The following is a 22,703-nucleotide window of genomic DNA, read 5'->3' as shown; positions in this document are numbered from 1 at the left end:
CATTTCCGAATCACAATACAGGTTGTACATCCCTGGTCCAGCGCCCTGGGGACCTGATCTATCCTGAACTAAGGAATTTGCTAGATCATGGGAGGTTGATGCCAGCACCTCTGCTGCCACTGACTACTGGGATCCATTTCTGCAGCAATAGAGGGGCCAGCACTGACCACTTGGGGATTAGTGGAAGCACATGGGGGAATAGGCAGAGTGCTGTGAAAGGACTAGGAGTCCAGCCCCATGGAAATGCACTGAGTCCTGTGGCAACTGGCCTGTGCTCCCAGATGCCACCGCCAGCTGTGGGGCTATGATCCTGTCCCCTAGCCACGGGGCTCTACAGACACTCACCCTGCCTCTTCCCCTGATTATCTCCATCCCCACTTCTTCCTCTCCCGCCCTGTGCTTGCAGGGCACCAGATGATCTGAGAGGGTGGGGGAAGACTTGCTGAGCAGGGACTGAATTTCCCCGGTGAGTGTTCCAGCCTAGGAGCTTCCATGGGGATGCTGGGCCACAGATGGTGCCAGACTACAGAAGTCCAGATCATAGAGGTCAAACCTGTATAGATCATCAAATGTTACTAGAGTAATACATTCAAATGGGCGCAGATTGTATATCAACATTAAGCTCCTCCCAATCCACATCTCACTCTAGCACAAAAATAGTCTAGGTAAACCCTTCAAATTTATAGGCTCTTTAAAGAGATAGGGTGGGTGAGGTAATTTATCTGTTATTGGACAAATTTCTGTCAGTGAAAGCTCTTCTTCAGGTCTGTGTAGCTCAAAAGCCAGTCTCTCACTCTCAGAAGTTAGTCCAAAAAAAAAAAAAAAAAGATACTACCTCACCCATTGTATATGTCTAATAACCTGGGACCAACAGGGCTACAAAAACACTTTAAACTGGATCTTTAAAGGAAATAGCTTTGTTTTTAACTTTTTTATGTACTATAATATGTGCCAGCTAACATTCTAAGTATATAAAAATGCCTAAAAAGGCATAATGCAGAGTAGAATTCAGAGCATCTTTGAGGACTTAATTTTATTTTTTTAATTCGTACTATTGAATTTCCTTAAATTTTTATTCTCACCAGTGAAGTGAACACAGAATGCAGAGTGAATAGTTATGTAGTACAGGCAGGATTCTGACACCACACCAATCAAAGTACAATGGTCCAAGTTTTCAAAAACAGACAACAACATTATGCCTGCTGCCCTTTTGACATGCGTGCTTAAGCAGAAAATCAAGCACCCTCCTGAATTTGCAAACACATTGCTGTTTATGCATGGAAATATGGGGTTCAACAATTAATGGGGGTGTGCTATTATATTGGTTGGCTGGCAAATTGGTACATTCAAAAATTGCAATGTTCACCCACATTGAAGTTCTTTGGTCATAGGATAATGGAAAAGAAGTGCTGAACAGATCTCGAGAGGTCATCTAGTCCACCAGTACAACTTTTTTCAGTAAGTTCTCCCCACCCACTCCCCATGAACAGTAGGTGGCAATCACTGTCCTCCTGCTTGCTATAGGCACAGTCCAGAATAATTACTATACAGGCAGTCCCCGACTTACGCGGATCCGACTTATGTCGCCACCCGTGTCCTCCGGGGCGAGAAAAGCTTCTCCCGGTCTCCCTGGTCTACTGGGGGGGGGGGTCCAGCAAAGCCGCTGGACCCCCCCCAGCAGACCAGGGACACCCGAGCAAAGCCACCGCCTTGGCGGCTTTGCTCGTTTGCCCGGGAGCAAAGCCGCTGCCTGATGTCCCTGGTCTGCTGGGGGGGGTCTGTGACGGCTTGCGTGGGTGCGAACACCCCCACCTCCGGGGGGAGGGGGTTCAGCGGACCCGCCGTCTAGGGTCCCCCGTAAAGGGGCCCCCAGTTCAAGTGCGATCACCCGGCCGCGAGTCCTGACCGGGGATCTGAGGACTCGCGGTCCCGACTGCTCTCTGGCAGCCCCGGGGGTACTGGTCTGTCCGGGTGCTCGGGCGAGGGGACGGGGTCGCCCCCGGCGGCCTGTCCATGGGCAAGGTCCTCGCCGGGGCGAAAGGAGGGTAAGGGCCTTGGCCCCTGGGGCCTTAAGGCCCCCTTCTCGCCCTCTACTGTACTTTGCGTTGTTCACCCCCGCGGGGGGGTGATGCGTGGGTTGGGGTTTCGAGGTGGGGAGGAGGTGTGGGGGACCCGGGCCCGCCCTCTCCACTAGGTCCCAGCCCGGGGCCCTAAGTGGGGGAACAATGGAGGCGTTCCTCCCATGACAGGTGGGGTCTATCCCCGTAACGCACCTCTCCACGGGCGCCAGAAGGACCCCTCACCGGGCTCCTTCCACTTCCCGCTACCCTCTGCCTCGTCGGGGGGGCCCCCATAGTCGCTTACCCCGCCCGAAGCGTCGGTCTCGTCCCACGGCCGTCGTGGGGGTTCGGGTTCGCTCCTTCTGCTCCTCCAACGCGGGGGGGGGGGCTCCCCCTGGCAGCTGGGGCGGCGGCAGCTCCTCCGAGTGCCGCCTCTGCCTGCTCCGCCGGCCGCTTTTCAAGCGGCCCGGGTGAGGACGCCAGGGGCGTCAGTTCCGCCCCGCGGGCGTCCTGGCGCTCCCTGCCGTCACGGCCGGGGCGTGCCGCCCCGACGCCGGACCTGCGCTGCTCAGCTTGGGCGGTGCGCCGTTTGGGCTCCCCGCCCATGGGCTGCGGCCGCTCCCGGCCCCTCCTTCTCTGGCGCGGGGCTGGCCGCCCCTTCTCTGGCGGGGTGTCCCCCCGGGTCCGTTCTCCCCCGCTCCCGGGGTTGCCTGCGGGCCCGCCCGGCAGCCTGGGGGGGGGCGCCTCCGGCTCTAGTGCGGACTTGCGTGGGTCCGTCACAGGGTCCAGCGGCTTTGCTGGAGCCCCCCAGCAGACCAGGGGGACAGGAGCAAAGCCGCCCAGGCGGTGGGGGTCCCACCGCCTGGGCGGCTTTGCTCCCGGGCAAACGAGCAAAACCACCCAGGCGGAGGCTTTGCTCTGGTGTCCCTGGTCTGCTGGAGGGGGGGGGGGGTCCAGCGGCTTTGCTGGACCCCCCCAGCAGACCAGGGAGACGGGGAGCAAAGCCGCAGAGCACGCCTGCAGGGGGACAGCTCAAGCGCGCCCGGGCTGTCCCGCTGCGGGCATGCTCCGCGGCTTTGCTCCCCGTCTCCCTGGTCTGCAGGGAGATGGGGAGCAAAGTCTTGGTGCACGCCCGCAGCGGGATAGCCCGGGTGCGCCTGGACTGTCCCGCTGCGGGCGTGCTCTGTGGCTTTGCTCTCCGTCTCCCAGCTCAGCAGACCAGGAAGACGGAGCAAAGCCGTGGAGGACTTGGGCGGTCCCGCCACCCCCGTTTCCCTGGTCTGCTGGGGGGGGTGTAGCTAGTGCCTCCCCTCCCAGGAGACCAGGCTTTTCTTGCCTACCCTTGGGGTAGAGCAGCTGGGGGCTGCCGGGTTGGTCCCGCAGCGCCGCTTCGGACCAACCCGGCAGCACCTCAGCTGCTCTGCCCCAGGCGTCCTGATTCAGCTGCTGCTGGTCAGTTTCAGCAGCAGCTGAATCAGGATGCCTGGGGCACAGCAGCTGGGATGCTGCTGGGTTGCTCCAGTAGCGCCGAGGAGCGGCGCTACTGGAGCAACCCAGCAGCACCCCAGCTGCTGTGCCCCAGGCGTCCCCAAGTCAGCCGCTGCTGAAACTGACCAGCGACTGACTACAGGAAGCCCGAGGCAGAGTTGCTCTGCCCCAGGCTTCCTGGAATCAGCCGCTGATCAGTTTCAGCAGCAGCTGACTTGGGGACGCCTGGGTTTCTTAAGTTGAATCTGTATGTAAGTCAGAACTGGCATCCAGATTCAGCCGCGGTTGAAACTGATCAGTTTCAGCAGCAGCTGACGCCAGTTCCGACTTACATATAGATTCAACTTAAGAACAAACCTACAGTCCCTATCTTGTACGTAACCCAGGGACTGCCTGTAGTTATCCTATGCAGAGCGGCATAATGGCAGCCACAGCCACGTTTTCTCATCTCTTTATACTCAGGCTGCAGGAGCATTCTTGTAAAATGGAATCTCTCAAAAGGATCCACTTTTATTGGCTAAAAGCCTACAGAATTCCAAAATTTACCACAGGTTCTATAAAACCTCCACCTCTGGAGTCTGTACTACACCAATGAATGGTCCATGAGACCTTTATGAGAAAAGGCAATCTCTTATATCAAGAAGCATACTATATACATGTCTCCACATTATGTTATAGGAACTTGATGCAGTGGTGTCACAAGCCAGAGCAACCATAGATACTACAGCCTGTTGAGTAGAAACTCCTGTAATTCCACTGTGCACTACTATACAAAACCTATTAGTTTCACATTGTCCTCATTTTAGGGACTCAGTGATTATGCTGGGGATCTAGCCCAAAGCACAGAGTACTAAAAAGGCTTTGTTGCCAAGGTTGACATGCCTATGAATGCTGATAGGACAGTGGGCATTGCTAAAATGTGTCCTGCTCATGGCACCTTTCTCTGAGTCCTCTCTCTTGGGCTATGTCTAGACTGCAGGCTTCTTTCGAAAGAGGCGCTTTCGAAAGATACTTTCGAAAGAGCCTCTTTCGAAAGAGCTCGTCTAGACTACAATACACGGATCGGAAAATCGATCCGCTTTTTCGAAAAAGAGCGTCCTGACTGCTGGACGCTCTTTCGAAATTCAAAGCCACCCGGAACTGCTTCTGCCAGGGCAGGGGGGCAGCATTTCCTTCCGGGTGCTGCCTGCCTGCCCTTTGCAGAGACGCGTGGTGAAAGGGACACTCCTGAACACCCGTTGCTCTGCTCCTGCAGCTGCCTTTGCTGTCCCTCGAGGAAGTAAGCAAGGCATTGCAGTGCTGGTTTGGAGTGCTCAGCTTCCTGGGACACCCCAGCAGCTTTTTTCTCTGGAGGTTTTTCTGGTTTAGACCCATTTTTGTGGCATGGAGCCAGAGCTGCCCCTGGGCAGGCGATGGCCCCACACCACCATACTGCAGCTGTTGCTGCATCTGCATGACAGTCATGAGGCTACTTCCCCAGCTGGACCCAGACCAGAGGTACGAGGGGCTCCTCCGTCAAGCAGCCGCACTGCCCTTGCCTCCAAACTTTTTCGTGGACAGGCGTGTTTGGAGGTTTGACACCAGCTCTGACTGGTGGGACCGGCTCGTGATGGAGATCTGGGATGACCAAGACTGGCTACGCAACTTCAGGATGCGAAAGACCACTTTCCAGGAGCTGTGTACCTGGCTCGTCCCTGCTCTGCAACGGCAAGACACCCACCTGCGGCCCGCCATCCCCCTGGAAAAGAGGGTCGCCATTGCCCTCTGGAAGCTGGCAACCCCCGACAGCTACCGCTCCGTGGGACACCAATTTGGAGTGGGCAGGTCTACCGTTGGATCCATCCTAATGGAGGTAAGTCATTGTCTGGGGACAGTCACAGTTTGGGGTGGGGGGAAGGGAGACTGTCAGGAAGGGCCAAGTGGAGTGGGAGTGGGAGGGAGCTCCTCCACTCACCCTGAATTGTTGGGGGGGGGTTCTGAGGAGGGGATTCCCGGGGTGTTTGAGAGGGAAGGTGGGTGGTGGGTTCTCCTCCTAAGAGATAAGGCACCCCTTCTAACATTTTGTTGTCTGTCTCGTTCTGCAGGTGGTGAGGGCCATCAATTCGGAGCTGCTCAACAGGCTCATCTGTCTACCAGATCTGGACAGCGTCATGGCCGGCTTTGCTGCCCTTGGCTTCCCGAATTGTGGAGGAGCGCTCGATGGGACACACATTGCAATCCGTGCACCGCCCCATCGAGCAGCCCAATTCATTAACAGAAAGGGCTACTTTTCTATGGTCCTCCAGGCCCTGGTCGACCATCGTGGCCAGTTTTCGGACATTTGTGTTGGGTGGTCAGGGCGGGCACATGATGCCCGCATCTTAAGGAACTCGTACCTCTACCGGAGGCTTCAGGCAGGAACATTTTTCCCACATCACAACTTTGCGGTTGGGGATGTGCACATGCCGGTGTGCATAGTGGCTGATGCCGCCTATCCCCTGATGCCGTGGCTGATGAAGCCCTACACCGGCCACCTGGATGCGAGCAAGGAGCAGTTTAATGCTCACCTTAACCGGGCTCGCAACCAGGTGGAATGTGCGTTCGGACTTTTAAAAGGCAGATTCCGGTGCTTGCTCACACGCCTAGACATGGGGGAGAGCAACATCCCTGAGGTGGTGGCTGCGTGTTGCGTTCTCCATAACCTGGTGGAGAGGAAAGGGGAGGCCTTCCTACCAGGGTGGGGTAGAGGTGCTGATGGCCCGGAGAGGCACTTTGCCCAGCCCCGGACAGCTGCCATCCGCCAGGCTCACCGGTCTGCTGCTGGCATACGGGAGGCCCTCCGGGAGCAATTCTCAAGTGGAGGCCACTGACTGTACTGAGGGGCTTCTGCCTGGGGACTGGGCCCTGGCCCAATAGAAGTTTCCCTCCACAACCCATCTCCTGACCCTGTTTGGACAAATCAGTAACACCAGGGTGTGTTGCAAAATAAAATGTTCTGTTTAATTATTTTACATATTCTCAAAAAATAGTATACCTGTATCAAACATAACAAATTTTTTTTTCATTTTTGTTGTTGAAAAAACTATTTACAATAAACAAACATATTGTTGAACCCTTTCTTTGTGCTTTAACTGGGGTGATGGGGGTGCTTGAAACCTGGAGGGGGGAAGGGGACTTGAAACCTGGAGGGGGGAAGGGGACTTGAAACCTGGAGGGGGGAAGGGGATCAGGTTGCACGGTGCTTGCCTGATTTCCCTCTCCTGCTTGGGCCTCGTGTTCGGGGTGCTCCATGGCTACGGGATCGGGTGGTGCACCTGTCGGTTGGCTGGCTGGGGTGCTCTTGGGACGGGGAGGCCTGGGGGAGAGGAGGGCCAGGGGGAGAGAGGGGCTGGGGAACTGTGGGGGCTGGGGGAGAGGGAGGTCCAAGGGGGGAAAGGGATGCTGTTGTGGAAGGGGGGTTTGGTGGGGTGGGGTCATGGGGTGCTGGAGGAGCAGGACCAGGCACAGGAGCAGGCAAGCCGCAGACCTCCCTGAGAGTGGCACACAGGGACGTGCGCTGCAGGACCAGCTCCTCCATGAGCCGGTCACGCCAGCGATCTTCTGCCTCCGCCCTCTCTGTCAGGATGGAGTTGAGCGCCTGCACGGCCTCCACGTGCTGCCTGAGGATGTCCGCATAGACACGCCTGTGTCTGCGGCTCCCATGTCCCCGAGATGGAGATGGAGGTGGGGCTGGGGTGCTGCGGCCCTCTTCCACGGCTGGTCCGGCTGTGGAGGAAAAGAAGAAGACACAATCAGTCCTAAAAACTGGACTCTGTAGCACTTAAAATACTAACAGGATGGTTTATTAGGGGATGAGCTTTCCTGGGCCAGACCCACTTCCTCAGATCAGAGTAACACGGCTACATTTCTATCACAATCAGTCATGTGTGCAACAGCTGTCCAAAAGGGCATGCCCTCTCCCTTGAGACAGGGGAATCAGACATTCTGAAGGTAACACTGTGTGTGTGTGACCTGGGCATCAGCCTGAGCATGACAGGTTTCCCTTGTGCATCACCTACCTCCCCTCCCCCCCCCCCCCGGGTGTTACACAACCTCACTGTACTCACCTGCTGCTTCCTCTCCTGCGCCAGATGACGCCTGGGAGGCCTCTGGGGTCTGGGTGACTGGCTCCAGGGTGAGGGTCGCCGTCTCCTCACTGTCCTCCTCCTCTGGCACCATGTCCCCGTCTCCAGACTGCTCTGGGTCCTGCTCGGGAGCATCCACCACGGGGGCTGCCAATCCAGACTGGACGAACCGCCGTGGTGTGCGTGCTTCGCCACTGCCACCCAGGATCTGGTCCAGCTCTGTGTAGTAAGGGCAGTAGTAGGGGGCTGCCCCAGAACGGGAGCTCTCCTCCCTGGCCTTGACGTAGCCCTGGCGCAGCTCCTTCACTTTGGAGCACACCTGGTCCTGGGTGCGGGGGTAGTGGCCCTTCTGGGCCAGGGCTTCAGCCATGCGGCCATAAATATCGGCATTTCGCCGCCGGCTTTTGAGGGCCTGTAAGGCCTCCTCCTCTCCCCAGAGCTCCAGCAGGCTCTTGAGCTCTGGGCCAGACCAGGATGGTGCCCGGCGTTTGGAGCCCTTGGCTGGGTCCCCAGAAGTCTCTGTGGAAGGGCCAGGATGGTCTTGGGGCTGGGACATGCTGCAGCAAAGTAGCCGTGTGCTCTGGCTCCTTCTCTGCAACAAGTGGCTGTGAGGGTGCCTGTCCCTTTAAGGAATGGCTGCAGACAGGAACCACAGACATGCAACCCATGCCCCAGATTGTCCACCAGGGCTTCTTCCTGGAGGCCAATATTTTCGAAAAAAAGGGCTCCCCCCGTCCACACTCACTTACTTTTGACGGATCTCCATCGAAAAAGGCGTTCTTCCTCGTAGAATTAGGTGTACCGCCGTCGAAAGAAAAGCCGCGTTCTTTCGATTTAATTTCGAAAGAACGTGGCTTGAGTCTGGACGCAGGTGAAGTTTTTTCGAAAAAAGGCTACTTTTTTCGAAAAAAACCCTGAGTCTGGACACAGCCTTGGAGCAGAGCTGTTTCATGAGGTCACATGTAAAGGTGCTGTGTGTGTTATTCTGCTATTTAACACCTGACACTTGACAATATTTTAAAGGACTGACGTTTATGTTCATTATAATAGCTAAAGGGGTACATCTGCACTCAATGTCACAGTTACATAGAGTTTTTTAGTTGCAAAATTATGTCATTTGCTTCGAACACCATATGAACCTATAGTAAGGAGTCAAGTCTTCAAGCTGTAACCATTTCATTTGATTATTACTCTGCACTCATAAGCTATTGCTAGAGTAAGTATTAGCTTACACTTCATATGGAATACAATTTTACTGTTATCTTCCAGAATCCCCTAAGTCAGGACTACTCAACATGCAGCCCACAGGCCACATGCAGCCCAAAGCCTGGTATTTGCGGCCTGCAGTGTGGTTTGGGGTTTACACAGGGCTCAACTCACAGCCCATGGAGCTGATCAGCTGTTTGTCGGCTCAGCGCGATTGATGTCGGCAGGGGAGCGTCCAGACTATCGCGCTGAGCCGACAAACAGCTGATCAGCTGTTTGTCGGCTCAGCGCAGCAGCCATGTAAATTTAAATGAAGCGGCGATTATTTAAATCGCCACTTCATTTTACTATGTCCGGTAGCCTAATCTACATGCCTCTGTCGCCAGAGGCATGTAGTCTAGACGTACCCTAAGAGAACAACTGAATGCCAACTCAAGGTTATTGTCAGGACAAATCCTCATCTGAACATTACTTGCTTTCTCTTAGTTGTCACTTTTCCCATCCATGGTAGTGTACTTGGGGTGCAATGGAGACCCATGTGACAGCTGTTTCAGGAACACATGTGAAATCAGGATGCAGATTGTGGATTAAATACTTCATGTGAGTTTCAAGATTCACGTACTGACTCTGCAGCCAAATGCAAACAAGCTAGCTGAGGATGGTTCAAATATCAAATTTGCCCTGTCTGCTCACCCTGCTATCCCACCCAACTCCTCTACTGTAATGGTAGTGTTTGTGGGATGCTATTGGAAAACCACTGCAATGCTGCATGTGACAACAGAAAAGACATATTTTAGTCACAGAAAAGGAGCTAAACAGTTAAGAAATATAATTACATATCATAGACAATGAGGTGATATAAAACAAAAACTGCTATATCACAGTACTGTAAAGGTATGTCTAAACTACACCCCTCTGCCGGCAGAGGGATGTAAATTACACACATTGAAAGTGCAAATGAAGCGGGGATTTAAATATCCCACGCTTCATTTGCATAATCACATCATGGCGCTGTTTCAAACAAGCGCCATTTCGAAACTGAAACCGCAGTTTAGACGCGGGGGTTTTTCCGACAACAGGGCTCCTTTTCCAAAGTTCCTGTACTCATTTTTTGAGGAGTACAGGAGCCTTCGAGAAGACGCCCCATTATCAAATAAAATGCATCTAAACTGCGGTTTCAGTTTTGAAATGTCGCCTACTTGAAACAGCGCCATGACATAAATATCCCGTGCTTCATTTGCATAATCAAATCCCCACTTCATTTGCACTTTCGAAGTGCTTCACTTACATCCCTCTGCCGACAGAGTGGTGTAGTTTAGATGTAGCCTAAGTTGCCCCGACTTGAGCTGTGTTTACATCCTGATAAACTGTGTTTACATCCTTTCATTAATTACCCCCGACAAGTCTTTGCAATGGTAGCTCATGTGTATGTTACACTGCCAGACTGTCAACACGATCTCCTTCCAAAAATGATGCTGTGACCAGCTGCTCCTTTTTAGTCTGACTAGCAAATGCCCCAATACAGTTTTTCTAACTGGTGACACATTAATGCAATTAGTTTCACACCTGGTGATTTGAAAAATGCCAGATTAGAATTAGTATGTGGGATACTACTAATAAAGGTTGTGTGCTATGTTAAAAAAATTGTTTTATGGAACTCATGCACAGTATCTTGCAGTGTATGCATACTCACTAAGGTAAAGTCTGATCATAGTTTATCCCTGAAGCTTCAATACAAGCAGAAGCAGGTATGTGGCTTTGGGTCACTACATAACAGATAACAGAGTAACCATATAGCATGGACCAAGTATAGCATCACTATATTACAGTAAATCTTTTGATTGTACCTTTCTTGGGGAAAAAAAATCTGTGCATGACTAATACCCATATGTAATCACAGTTGTATCATTGATGATTTTCTGTTCAAATAATTTTCATTCTATTATCCCTATGAATACCGTCTATAGTGAAGTGTATCACAGTATTATTAATTTTACAAAAGATTTCAATTCACTTGCATAATAATTGGAATGATTGTGAGAAATTGCCTTCCAATTTGAAAGCCAGTATTTTGACTGCTAATTGCTCCCCAGACACAAAGCTTCAGCAGGTGTTTTGGATACAGTTGAGGTTAAACTCCAGGGTTCATCTCTCTGTCATCAGAAGCCTCCCTGACATGGATCCATTTTTTGGCCTAGATTTTGAGCTTCTTAGTCACCTTTTGAGTATGCAGACAGTGACTAGAGAATAAAATGTCAGACTCTTGACTGAACATTGTAAACATATGTAATTTCTAAATATAGCACACACAGGTGCACACAATAAGGTTTACCTTGCATTTCCTTAACACTGTCCTCTTTTTCATACTTTGTTCATTGTGCACTTGCTTATGGCAATGTCAAACTTAACTTGAACAGAGACTTCAGTGCAGGCAGTTGTTTGTGACTTACAATTTCACCTGCATCAGCAAAACAGATAAAATACACTATTTGCCTTTATTATGACATGCAAGTATTACTATACTTACTGTGTGCAATTAAGAGTCAATCTCCTCACATGTCCTGGAAACACTGATCCAAATCTATATCTGCTGATATTTATGCCCTTTCCAGGGACACTACATCTGTGAACCATCCAGAGATTAATATTGACAACTCTGTTGATTTTTGCCATTATGATTCTGGCAGAAGAAAGAATACTAAGCAAAATCTGCTGAAAACAACTGTGGGTTGTGGCATAACACATAAGAAGATGGGTAATTTTGCTCTGAACAGGCATTTCTTGAAAGAAGATCTCCAGTAGTTCTTATTCAAAGGGTTAACAATACCGTAAAAGCAAGCAAGACCTTTGCAATGCTTTGGTGTTCTTTACTGGCCTTAAGAGCATGATGAATGTCATGAAGGCGAGGAAACTCCCATGGGCAGTGGGGGAAGGTAGGGCCTCCCACCAAGATCCCGGACCCTGCTCCTGCACTAATTTTACCTACCTAACCTCCCCACCCTCAGCCTGCTCTTCTTACCTCTCACTCAGACCCTGCATCTTCACCCCACTCAGGTTTGCTCCCTCTGTCTCTGACACCTCCACCCCCACCTGTTCCTGCACCCATTTTGTCATCATAGGTAGTTACACAGAAAGGTCCATGTTGAGTGGGATGGGCCACAGGCCAAAAAGTTTGAGAACCACAATTCTACTTCAGCCTGTTGTCAAAAAGCCACCATAGCTGCCAATGGTATATACAAATAAATCTTGGGTTCTCATCCTTTTTCTCTCAGATCTGCTTAAGCTTGATGAAGGGGAAGTTTAAGTCACAAGACTGAGGTCTCCAGTCCCATCCAGACTGCCCTGACACTGAATATTCGGACATTGGACCATAACCTGATAAAATGATTTTGAAAAGGAGTCTTGGCAACACCAGAGTACACCATCTCTACTATGGAACAGGCCTAAGAGCTGTATCCTACCTGTACATATCATGATCTTCTACTCACTTTCTTTAATACATTTACAATTTAATTGATAAGAATGAGTTATAAGCTGTATTGAGTAAGATCTGAAATATTAGTTAACCTGGAGAGTAATGTGTCTGATCCTTTGAGACGGTTAGAACTTTTTATATAATGAACAAGATTTTCAGTCATCTTCATATTTGACTTGGCAGTCTGGGTGGGAGGCCCAAGCCGTGGTTTGCTTTTAAAGGAACCATGTATCTGGGTTCTGGGTAACCAGTAAGGTATTGTAAGAGCTGTTTTGTTGCTGGTTTGGTGAATTTAATATTAGAATAACCCACCAGTCTGAAGGATTGTTTGTTCCACTCTTTGCAGTTTGCCCTGACTTAGCAATCTCAGCATGGCACCCTGAGACTCTGGTCACAGCAGGCTACTATATTCATGACACCAGTGCACAGTTTTGAAAAGCACCAGATGAAATGCTCAATATCTATTTATCAGAGAATTCTTTTTAGTCTAAAAATTATTTAACATGGGCGCTTCTGAAATTTGATTGCAATGAATTAAGTTGCTTAGTTCACCTCCCAAGAAGGCAAAAGTCCAGGAACCTGTGCTAAGTTTCAGCATTATACAAAGATGGAGATAAAATACCATGCCAAGTATAAATAGTTATATTTCAGAACATTAGTGCAATTATGAAGTGCACTGTGAAAGGGTATAACATTCACACACTTTCAGGGCCCTTTATAGTTCTATCGATTGCCAAAAGAACATCATCTTGAAGTCACCTATTTACCCATGTAGGTTCAGACTGTGCCTAGCTGCTCCACAGGTACAGATAGGACAAAAAGCTTCCCACCTGGTAGTCTGCATTTCTCTGCAGCAGCTAGACAACACAACTGCAAACTTGCTGGGAGCAAGCTCCTTACAACCAAAGGCCAGATTCCTGAGAGGGATTCAGCAGCAGATGCACTCTCACTGCATGATGGAGAGACCAGGTGGAGATCCTTAGTAGATACTTACAGGGTACTGCAGCTGCATACTGCCCTCAACATGGGCCAAAACCATGTAAGACAATGAAAATAATTTCCTATAGTGACTGACCAAAAAAAAAGGTCCCATTCATTTTAAGGGAGAAAAGCTTTTAATTTAGTTCAGGATTCGGTACTTCCCCTGCAGTGGTGGACAGAAATTGCTGCAGTCATTACTCTGATTCAGGAATTTGTTGTAATGACCACCTTTGCTGGAGTGGAGCTAACACCCGCTGTTGAGTCCTTGGTAGAGAAAGTACAGATTTTATTTATTTAGCACCACTGTTGTGCATGCTGCTTTATAAACAAAAGTTTCGGGCTTTTTTTACAAAAACAAAAAAAAAACCCTGGATTCCAGCTTTGAGAAACTTGTGATCTCAGTTTAAAATTTTAATACGGCAAAAAAAATGACAGACCAACGAGTCAGGAAGTAGAGAAGGGATTTAAAAAACAACAGTAAACATACGTACAACTATAGCGAGCAACATTATTGCCTTTGGGCATTCTGCATGTTAACGAATCCTGTGGGAACTAAATAAGTGTACATGACAGAGTTGATTTGGGTTTTTGTGTTTGTTGTTGTTTGGGTGGGGACCAAACTAAGATGTAAGCAAGGAGTCTACTACTCGACTACTTGCTTTCCGCCTACGCTTGCTGCCTCTGTATGAGAGGCAATAAGGGGAGGTGAAAACAAGAGCCAGTGCTGGGGGGAGCCTGCTTAAAAGGCAGTTCCCCATAGCACTGTCTCTGCGGGGGTGGGGGGTAAGGGAAGCTGCTCTGACAGCAGCCCCTATCCATGGGGATCCCAGTGGGGAGCTTCCCCCCCCCCCCCCGCAGACAGGGGCTGTTGCTGCAAAGTCCAGAATCCGCAAAGAGCCGCTAGCTCTTACTACATTTTAAATGCATAGGTGCAGCAGTTCCAGACCGACCCTCCCTTTATCGACTAATCGTGTAGTTGTAGTTGATACAAACTGTATCAACTACATGATTAGGAAAATACCCCTACTTTAACATCCTTAGATTTAACCATGAAGACAGAGGGCCCATAGATCTGATCATTAAGATAAATCCTCTTTTAGGGCAGTCTACAAAACATTCACAGCAATGGATGCCCTGAGCAGATATTCACAATCCATAACTCCCCCTTTCCCCCACCTCAAATTTGCCTTGACCTAGTTGTGAAAACAAAGTGATAGTGATTATTCATAACCAGTATAGTGCAGAACATTTGCAGCAGAAGTCAGGAAAAAAAAGAGAGAATTAAGGAGCTAATCACCTCCTCCTGAGACTACTGCAGATACATAAAAAAGAAAACTAAGAGTGCTAGGAAAAACGAAGGCAATTAGACTGTATGAGCCAAAGCTCTACTTCAGTGTACGTGCACACACACAGAACTACAAATCACAGTTCAAAGTCTGGCTTTTGCTGGGAGCATTCACACTTTTTTGGCATTTAGCTGTACATGACATCATTGTGTGGGAAGCCATATGTCAGGAAAAAAGTACACACAACTTGAACTGGGTTTACAAAAGCTAATTCTAAGAAAAACTCTAGTTACATTTGCTATATCATAATACCTGAGTCACACTTTAAAAAAATATGTAAAATGCCTTTTTTCGCCCTTAAATTAAAGGTAGCCTACATTCCAACTTGAGTTCTATTCTCTAAAGACATTTTGTCAGTTGGCATCCAACCAAAAGACAATTGACACTCATTCTGGTTAGTCTGTCCTCTTCCAAAATGCAGATACTAAAAGCACTAAAAACAGCAACAGTATTAATCGTCTCTTTGACAGAGATTGCCTAAACCAAACAGAAGTGTTTTAGATTTTTGTTCAGATTTAACACATTTTTTAAAATAAAGATTGCACTTTTTATAAAGTGTTGTTAGTTGTTTAAACAAAAAACAAGAACAACAAAAAACCTTTCAGTGGTGAAGTAACAGGCAGCCCAAAAGACAAACGTAACTGCCTAATCAAAACTGAGCTTATTCTGTATCTAAGTAACCCCATTATCCACAGGGACACTTCGCTGACAGAGATCCTTAATCATGCTGACAAAGATGAAAATAAATAACCTTCACTAAGCTTCAAACTGTTTGGCCAACATGCTTTTTTTCCACTTCTGAGCGGTATCCTCCCAGGATTTAAGTTTAGAATTCCAAAGAGTAAACAAGTGACCCAAACATTCAGGGCCTTAATCATCATCTCTATTAGTTTAATTAAAGAGACAGTTGTTAGGCAAAGAATGATTAAAGTTTTAGAAGTGAGAACTTTAAGGAGTATCTTTTGATCCTGCTAAGTACTATTACAAAGTAATTAACTTATTGATCAAATTTACTGCTTCAAGTGCAAATCATGAAAACATTTCTGAACATATTTAACTTCACTCACAAGTATACTGTAACTCATTTCAGCAATACTACAACAAAGCTGAGTTCCTCCCAAGGGAAAGAAGGCTGCTTGGCAGCACCGCTAGCAAACTATGCTGCACAAACTTGTTCAGATAAAAATACAGTCCACTCAAAACTTAGCCTAAAAGTAAAATGAAACCCAAATATTTGAGTATCAAATAACTTTGGCTAAACTATTTTCCTATTACAATTGTTTTTTACATCCTTGATGTGGACCTTAAATGGAAAGAGAAATACTTCAAAATACTACAGTAGAAACTAATCTTTGTAGCAGAGGATTTTTTGTTTACATCAGTGCAATCCAACTTCAGTAAATGTAACAAAAAGACAAGAGATACAGACACTGCTTCAAATGGTTTTCCTATCATTTCTTCAATGGGACGACTGTTTTGTTCCATAGGATGCTATAACCACACTTTTGCTAGACACACTAGAAATGCATTCACTAAGAAAGGGTAGGACAATCAAACTGCACATATTGCAGTGAAGTGTCCTAAGATTTAGCAATTAACTGAAGTCTTTTTATGAAAATTCTCATTCTGCTTTGACTGCACCCTCAAAAGGTGACAGACATAAAGAGGATTTATTATCTCTCAGCAAAGAAATTTGCCGAAGCCTTGTCTAATACCTCCTGAATACCTGATGCATTACAACAGGCTTGATCATATGTGTCAGAGGCCTTGGTTACACTAATCAGAGGCACTAGCCCCCACACCTCCCATTGGTTGTGGTTCTCCATCCCTGCCCAATGGGAGTTGCAGGGAAAGGCCTGAAGGTAAGGACAGCATGTGAGACCACTTAACCTGCATCCCGAGCCTAGGGACTGCAGGGACATGCCAGCCGCTTTGAGGAGCGATGCAGTGCCAGACAAGGGAGGAGTGTGCCTTAGCACTATTATGCTGCTAGACTGTTAGCTGCCGATCTCCTGATTTGGCTGCAGGAGATTGAGCCCAATTCCAGGTGACTTCCAGCCAGTATTACTGTATACACATTGATGGAAAAAAATGTAGAGGGAATGAATTTTGTTATTTGCACCAATTTCAAGGTAATGTGCAGATGTGCCTCACCAGTAGAAAACAAAAACCTAGATATTTAAAATATTACCATAGGGTAATTACTCCAGCCACAACAGGTTAGACATTTTAGAACTCACTATTCAAAGAAGTACATGTAAGCAAAAGACGGAAATAATTATGAAATGCACAGACCAGTCAAAAACCTAAAATAACACACTTTGCAAGAAGTAACACCAGCGCAAGTATGTGTGGGGTCAGAAGGTGAGTGTGAAAGACAGCATGTTTGTGTGAGTGACAGAGATTTGCATTTCTCCTTTAAATATGCTGAGCACATTCAGACTTTGGAGCAGGTGTCAGCAAGCTCCCTCCATCTGGGCCCCCCCACTACAAAAAGGATGCGGACGCATTGGAGAGGGTCCAGCGGAGGGCAACCAAAACGATTAGGGGTCTGGAGCATATGACCTACGAGGAGAGGCTGAGGGACTTGGGTCTGTTTAGTCTGCAGAAGCGAAGAGTGAGGGGGGACTTGATAGCAGCCTTCAACTTCCTGAAGGGAGGTTCCAAAGAGGATGGAGAGAGGCTGTTCTCAGTAGTGACAGATGGCAGAACAAGGAGCAATGGTCTCAAGTTGTGGTGGGAGAGGTCCAGATTGGATATTAGGAAAAACTATTTTACTAGGAGGGTAGTGAAGCATTGGAATGGGTTACCTAGGGAAGTAGTGGAGTCTCCATCCCTAGAGGTGTTTAAGTCTCGGCTTGACAAAGCCCTGGCCGGGTTGATTTAGATGGGATTGGTGCTGCCTAGAGCGGAGGGCTGGACTTGACGACCTTCTGAGGTCTCTTCCAGTTCTGATTCTATGATAAGGGGATGGTTGGATGAAATAACATGATCTTGGTAACTAATTGACCATTCATTTCCAGTTGGAAATAGGTCAATGGAGGGATGATAGGAGTTGCTATAGGGAACTTTCTGGGTGTCTGGCTGGTGAGTCTTGCCCACATGCTCAGGGTTTAGCTGATCGCCATATTTGGGGTCAGGAAGGAATTTTCCTCCAGGGTAGGTTGGCAGAGGCCCTGGAGGTTTTTCGCCTTCCTCTGTAGCATTGGGCACAGATCACAGCTGAAGGACTCTCTGCATGTTGGGGCCTTCAAAGTATTGGAAGGCTTCAATATCTGAGACATAGGTGAGAGGATTATTCTAAGAGGGGTGGGTGAGATTCTGTGGCCTGCATTGTGCAGGGGGTCAGACTAGATGATCATAATGGTCCCTTCTGACCTTAAAGTCTATGAGTCTATGAATCCTGAGCCCTGTTGTGTCCCCCCCTCTCTGTGGAAGTGTGGTACGGGGTGGGGGTAGAGGACACCTTCTCCCAGCCAAACCAGTCATAATCACCTGTCAAAAGCTCCAAAATCTACCACAGATCCTGATCTACTGGTTGGTGTCCACTGATCTACACAGATTTCCAAAAGGAATGCTAATCTAGCCTCGGCTGGAAAAGCTATCAGAACAGTAAGTATTAGAGACCAAAGTGCCTCATTTTTGCCTTGTTAGCCTTGGGGAAAATGTTCCGTTGTGACAGATAGTTATGGGAAAGATGAAACGAAACAACCTCTTCTTCTGGACAATGAGGAGCAAAGAGGGTGGGCAAGATATGTCAATGCTTCGACAACAGCCACACTGAAGCATTCAGGAGTGATCCTTTTTACACTTTTTTCTTGCCTATCCTTTACACTGCTCTGCCTATGCCATGTCCTGTGTGACCTAGCGTTTAGGGTTTCCTGAAGCACCATTTTAATTATTTATTTGCTGTGCACAAGAATTGGAAATCATCCTCTCTCTCTACAAATGCATAGAGGACCAGCCCCTTTGTCAGGCTGCACTGGACTAATCAGGAGGGAGGTAAAGGGAGGGGAGATAGATGTATTTATTCTCTGTTCACAACAGATTAAACTCTAGATAATGGTCTGGAAAATCTGGAGATGCTACCAAGATATACTTCAATTTGAGTGCATAGGACCATTCTTCAAGAAGCAACAGTGTATCTGCCTCTATCCTTAAATAAAGGAATCTTGAAGGTACAAAACTCTAGTTTCTCCTGATAAACAATGTTCACTGATGTACTAGGAGATACTGGGCACACACCTTCCCACCATCTATCCTTAGGATCTGAATCCCCCTTCCCCTCCCCCTCCCCCGGCTGATGGGAGACTAGTGGTTAATACTGGGTCAACTGCTGACAGAAACTGTTAATGCATAGATGAAGGATGGCAGAGCACTGGCTTCTTTTAAAGAAGCTACTGTGAGGATGTAGCTCAAGAAACCAGTATTTGATGCCAATAACCTGACTATCCCTCACTGACACATCTTACATTTCTGGTAGAGATTTTAGAGAAGGCTGTCTCGGGAGAGCTGAGTGATTAACCACCTCAGGTATTCTTGATCTTGTCCATTTAGTTACCAACTTGGGTATGGAACAGAAACTGCACTGGTAAGCCTGGCAGACAGCCTCCTGCTCTACTAGGAATCAGAAATCACACAATCATTTAGGGTGTCACTAAAGTTAATTTGTGTATTATATTTTCAAATGAAACACTTAAAAAGGCTGAAATGCATTATTAAGTAGTGAGCACGACTGCCCAAAGGATGTGAGGGTAAGTGTATGTATCCAAGATTTTTTTAAATGTAAAATATACCGTTCTAGTATGCACTTAAAGCACACCACAGCCTTCTAGAAAGAAAAAGGCATAACAGTGTAAATATTCCTATAACAGCAAGAAATGGGCAACCTTTATTAGTAGCTAAATTACCCCAAGCCTCCTTCACATTACATTTCCACTAACTAATCATCTGTAAACAGCCTGGCAGGGCTCAATGCACAGTTTCCCCCCCACACAATGGAACTTAAATCAGACAGGTCTTTTAAAAGAAAAATGCAGCCTTCACTTGCCCAATTTTTTTTCTGCACCAAAATCCAGAAATTCACCCAGTGACTGCAGCAGTTCTCTGAAGATGCCCAACGGCTTTGAAACCAGCATGAGCCTCATCAGTTTAGCCTCTCTAAGTTTGTCACCCACCCACCCTCTTAGATTGAAAGTGCAAAGTTGCTATAGTGAGCAAATAAATGGTTACAGCATATACACAGGCTTGAAAATTTTTCAGTCATAGTGTGGTAGGAGGGCAAAAATTGGGGAGCTGTTTGAAATAGGGATGTAAGTGACTGTCACTAGTCAAATATCCGATAAGCATATGCTTATTAGATAGCCGACTAGTGACTCGACTAGTCGCTTCCCCCCCCAATCCTTGCTGCCTCTGTCAGAGAAAGACAGCAAGGGGGGAGCCAGCTTAAAAGCCAGATCACTCCAGCACCGTCTATGGGAGGGGGGGGGATGCGCGGGGGCAGGGACACAGCGGGGAACTGGCTTGTGCTTCCGCCTTTGAAATATAGCAAGAGCAGGGCTCCCTGCTTTTGAAATGTAGAAGAGCCCTGCTGCACTTGAGTCCTCTGCTGGCCCCCTGCTCCCTAGGCACTCTGCTTTTGAAATGTACAAGCGCCCTCAGGACTCTTGTATATTTCAAAAGCAGGGAGCAGGGGCCAGGGAGGGACTACTTGAGTTCCCCACTCACCCCCTGCTCACCCAGGCATTGCTTTTGAAATGTACTGGAGTTCCCCAAGCTCTCGCACATTTCAAAAACAGGGAGCACAGGGCCTACTGGGGACTGCTGCCACTTCCACCTTTGAAATGTTGCAAGAGCCAGCAGAGCATGATGGCTCTTGTTACATTTCAAAGGCGGAGGTGCCCTTATTAATTAATCGAATAGTCAATGCAAATCCCATCAACTATTTGATTAGTCTAAATTTAACATCCTTTTTTTTTTGAGACTCTGTAAAAATGCTATCCTAGTCACTGCTTTTATTGGGGAAGTAGAGATGTTACTCTGAGTGCACTTCAGAATACAAATAGTCCTCGACTTACAAACAAGTTACGTACCAAACACTTGGTCGTAATTCGATCTGTTCGTAAGTCGGACTCCATTCATTTAAAAGTGACCGCGCTGTTCGTAAGCACGGATTGCGCGTCCGTAACTCGGGGACTGGCTGTAATGAGCTTAATGGGAGGTTGGTCGTAAGTACGAACGGTTGTAAGCTGATGCGTTCGTAACTCGGGGACCACCTGTACACAAAACTTTGAAATTTATTGGGAGGACTATGATCGTCCCAAAAGCGTCTACAACTGCAAACCAAGGTGTGACTGGAGCACAGGCAGTACAGCTAAAAACAGCAACAAAGGCATGGGTTTCAGGATAAGCTAGCAACATGAACATGTATCCAGCATCCCTAATGTGTTTGTACAGCCCACGCTGAGGCCCAGGCAACAACATCTACACCACTATTTTTAGCTGTACTAGTGTGGCTACATCCATCACACTTCTGGCTGCAGAGCATACATTCCCTAAGCCTGTTAAATTTTGTTTCAGCTGCGTCCTACATGGAGTTTTAGCAAAAAGATGGCACTCTCCTTAACCGTACACCTGTAAACTGCAATGTTTGTAAGGGAGTTTTCTAATTACAGTTGTGTTAGTCTGGGGTAGCTGAAGCAAAATGCAGGACAATGTAGCACTTTAAAGACTAACAAGATGGTTTATTAGATGATGAGCTTTCGTGGGCCAGACCCACTTCCTCAGATCAAATAGTGGAAGAAAATAGTCACAACCATATATACCAAAGGATACAATTAAAAAAAATGAACACATATGAAAAGGACAAATCACATTTCAGAACAGGAGGGGGATGCGGGGGGGGGGGGGAGGGAAGGAAGGAAGGTAAGTGTCTGTGAATTGATGATATTAGAGGTGGGGAGAGTGGGATGTTTGTGAGTTAATGGTATTAGAGGTGATAATTGGGGAAGCTATCTTGGTAATGGGTAAGATAGCCTGAGTGTTTGTTCATTCCTTTTTGGAGAGTGTCGAATTTTAACATGAATGACAGTTCAGAGGATTCCCTTTCAAGTGCAGATGTAAAAGGTCTTTGTAGCAGAATGCAGGTGGTTAAGTCATTGAGAGAGTGTCCTTTCTGGTTAAAATGGCAAGAAACTTTTTTCTTTGTGATCTTGTCTGATATCTGTTTTGTGGGCATTAATCCTTTGGCGAAGTCCAATGTACATAGCAGACGGACACTTTCGGCACATGATAGCATAGATTATATTTCTGGATGTGCAGGAATATGTGTTCTTGATCTTATAACTCACTTGGTTAGGTCCAATAATGGTATCAGCAGAATGAATATGTGGTTGTTGGTAAGAATCATCTTGAGGTTAGGTGGTTGTCTATAGGAGACTATGGGTCTGTCTCCCAGAGTCTCTTGGAGTATGGTATCCTGTTCCAGTATAGGCTGTAGTTTATTGATAATGTGTTGGACAGGTTTAAGTTGGGGGTTGTAGGTGATGACAAGTGGTGTTCTATTGATGGTTTTCTTGGGTCTGTCTTGAAGTAGATGGTTTCTACAGCCTATACTGGACAATGGTGGACTGTTTACAGAAAGACTGAACACAGAATAACGTGGCTGGTGTAATAACACAACTTTTAGCTAAATTTGCTGCTGCATTCAGCTCCACTCAATGGGAAAGAAGAGAGGTAGGGCACTTTTAAGATCACCACTATTGCTGCCCGCTGTCTATTTATCCAGTTACCCAATTTATGTAACATCACTACAAAAACTGTACAAGTAATTTAGGCACAACATTTCAAATTTAAATTAAAATATGGACTATCCAGTATCATCATCAGACTTAATAGCCAAGAACATATTGACATGACTGAGGACAGTACACAGAGATAGTTATCCTTTCATTGTGCCTAAGATAGTGCTACATTAGTTTACATTTGGAAAATTATCTTTGTAGCCTCTAGGACTAGAAACTTGTTTCTGATGCCAAACTTTAAA

General features: G+C 47.5%; 1 protein-coding gene across 4 annotated transcripts in view; it reads right to left on the bottom strand.

Moving 5' to 3' along the window:
* The window catches only part of KIAA1549 (KIAA1549 ortholog), a 185,446-nt gene that overhangs the window by 100,668 nt on the left and 62,075 nt on the right, over window positions 1-22,703 (bottom strand). The window contains exon 2 of one of the 4 annotated variants that reach the window (XM_075939466.1): window positions 346-553. The exons of the other annotated variants lie outside the window; for them this stretch is intronic. The gene's annotated coding sequence lies outside the window, so the exon portion shown is untranslated. The remainder of the gene's footprint in view (window positions 1-345; window positions 554-22,703) is intronic. 4 annotated transcript variants of the gene reach the window in all.

This window comes from Pelodiscus sinensis, chromosome 1, assembly GCF_049634645.1.
Source record: "Pelodiscus sinensis isolate JC-2024 chromosome 1, ASM4963464v1, whole genome shotgun sequence".
NCBI classification, from domain to species: domain Eukaryota; kingdom Metazoa; phylum Chordata; order Testudines; family Trionychidae; genus Pelodiscus; species Pelodiscus sinensis.
The sequence above is the reverse complement of the archived record's forward strand: the minus strand, read 5'-3'. Positions and strand labels throughout refer to the sequence as shown.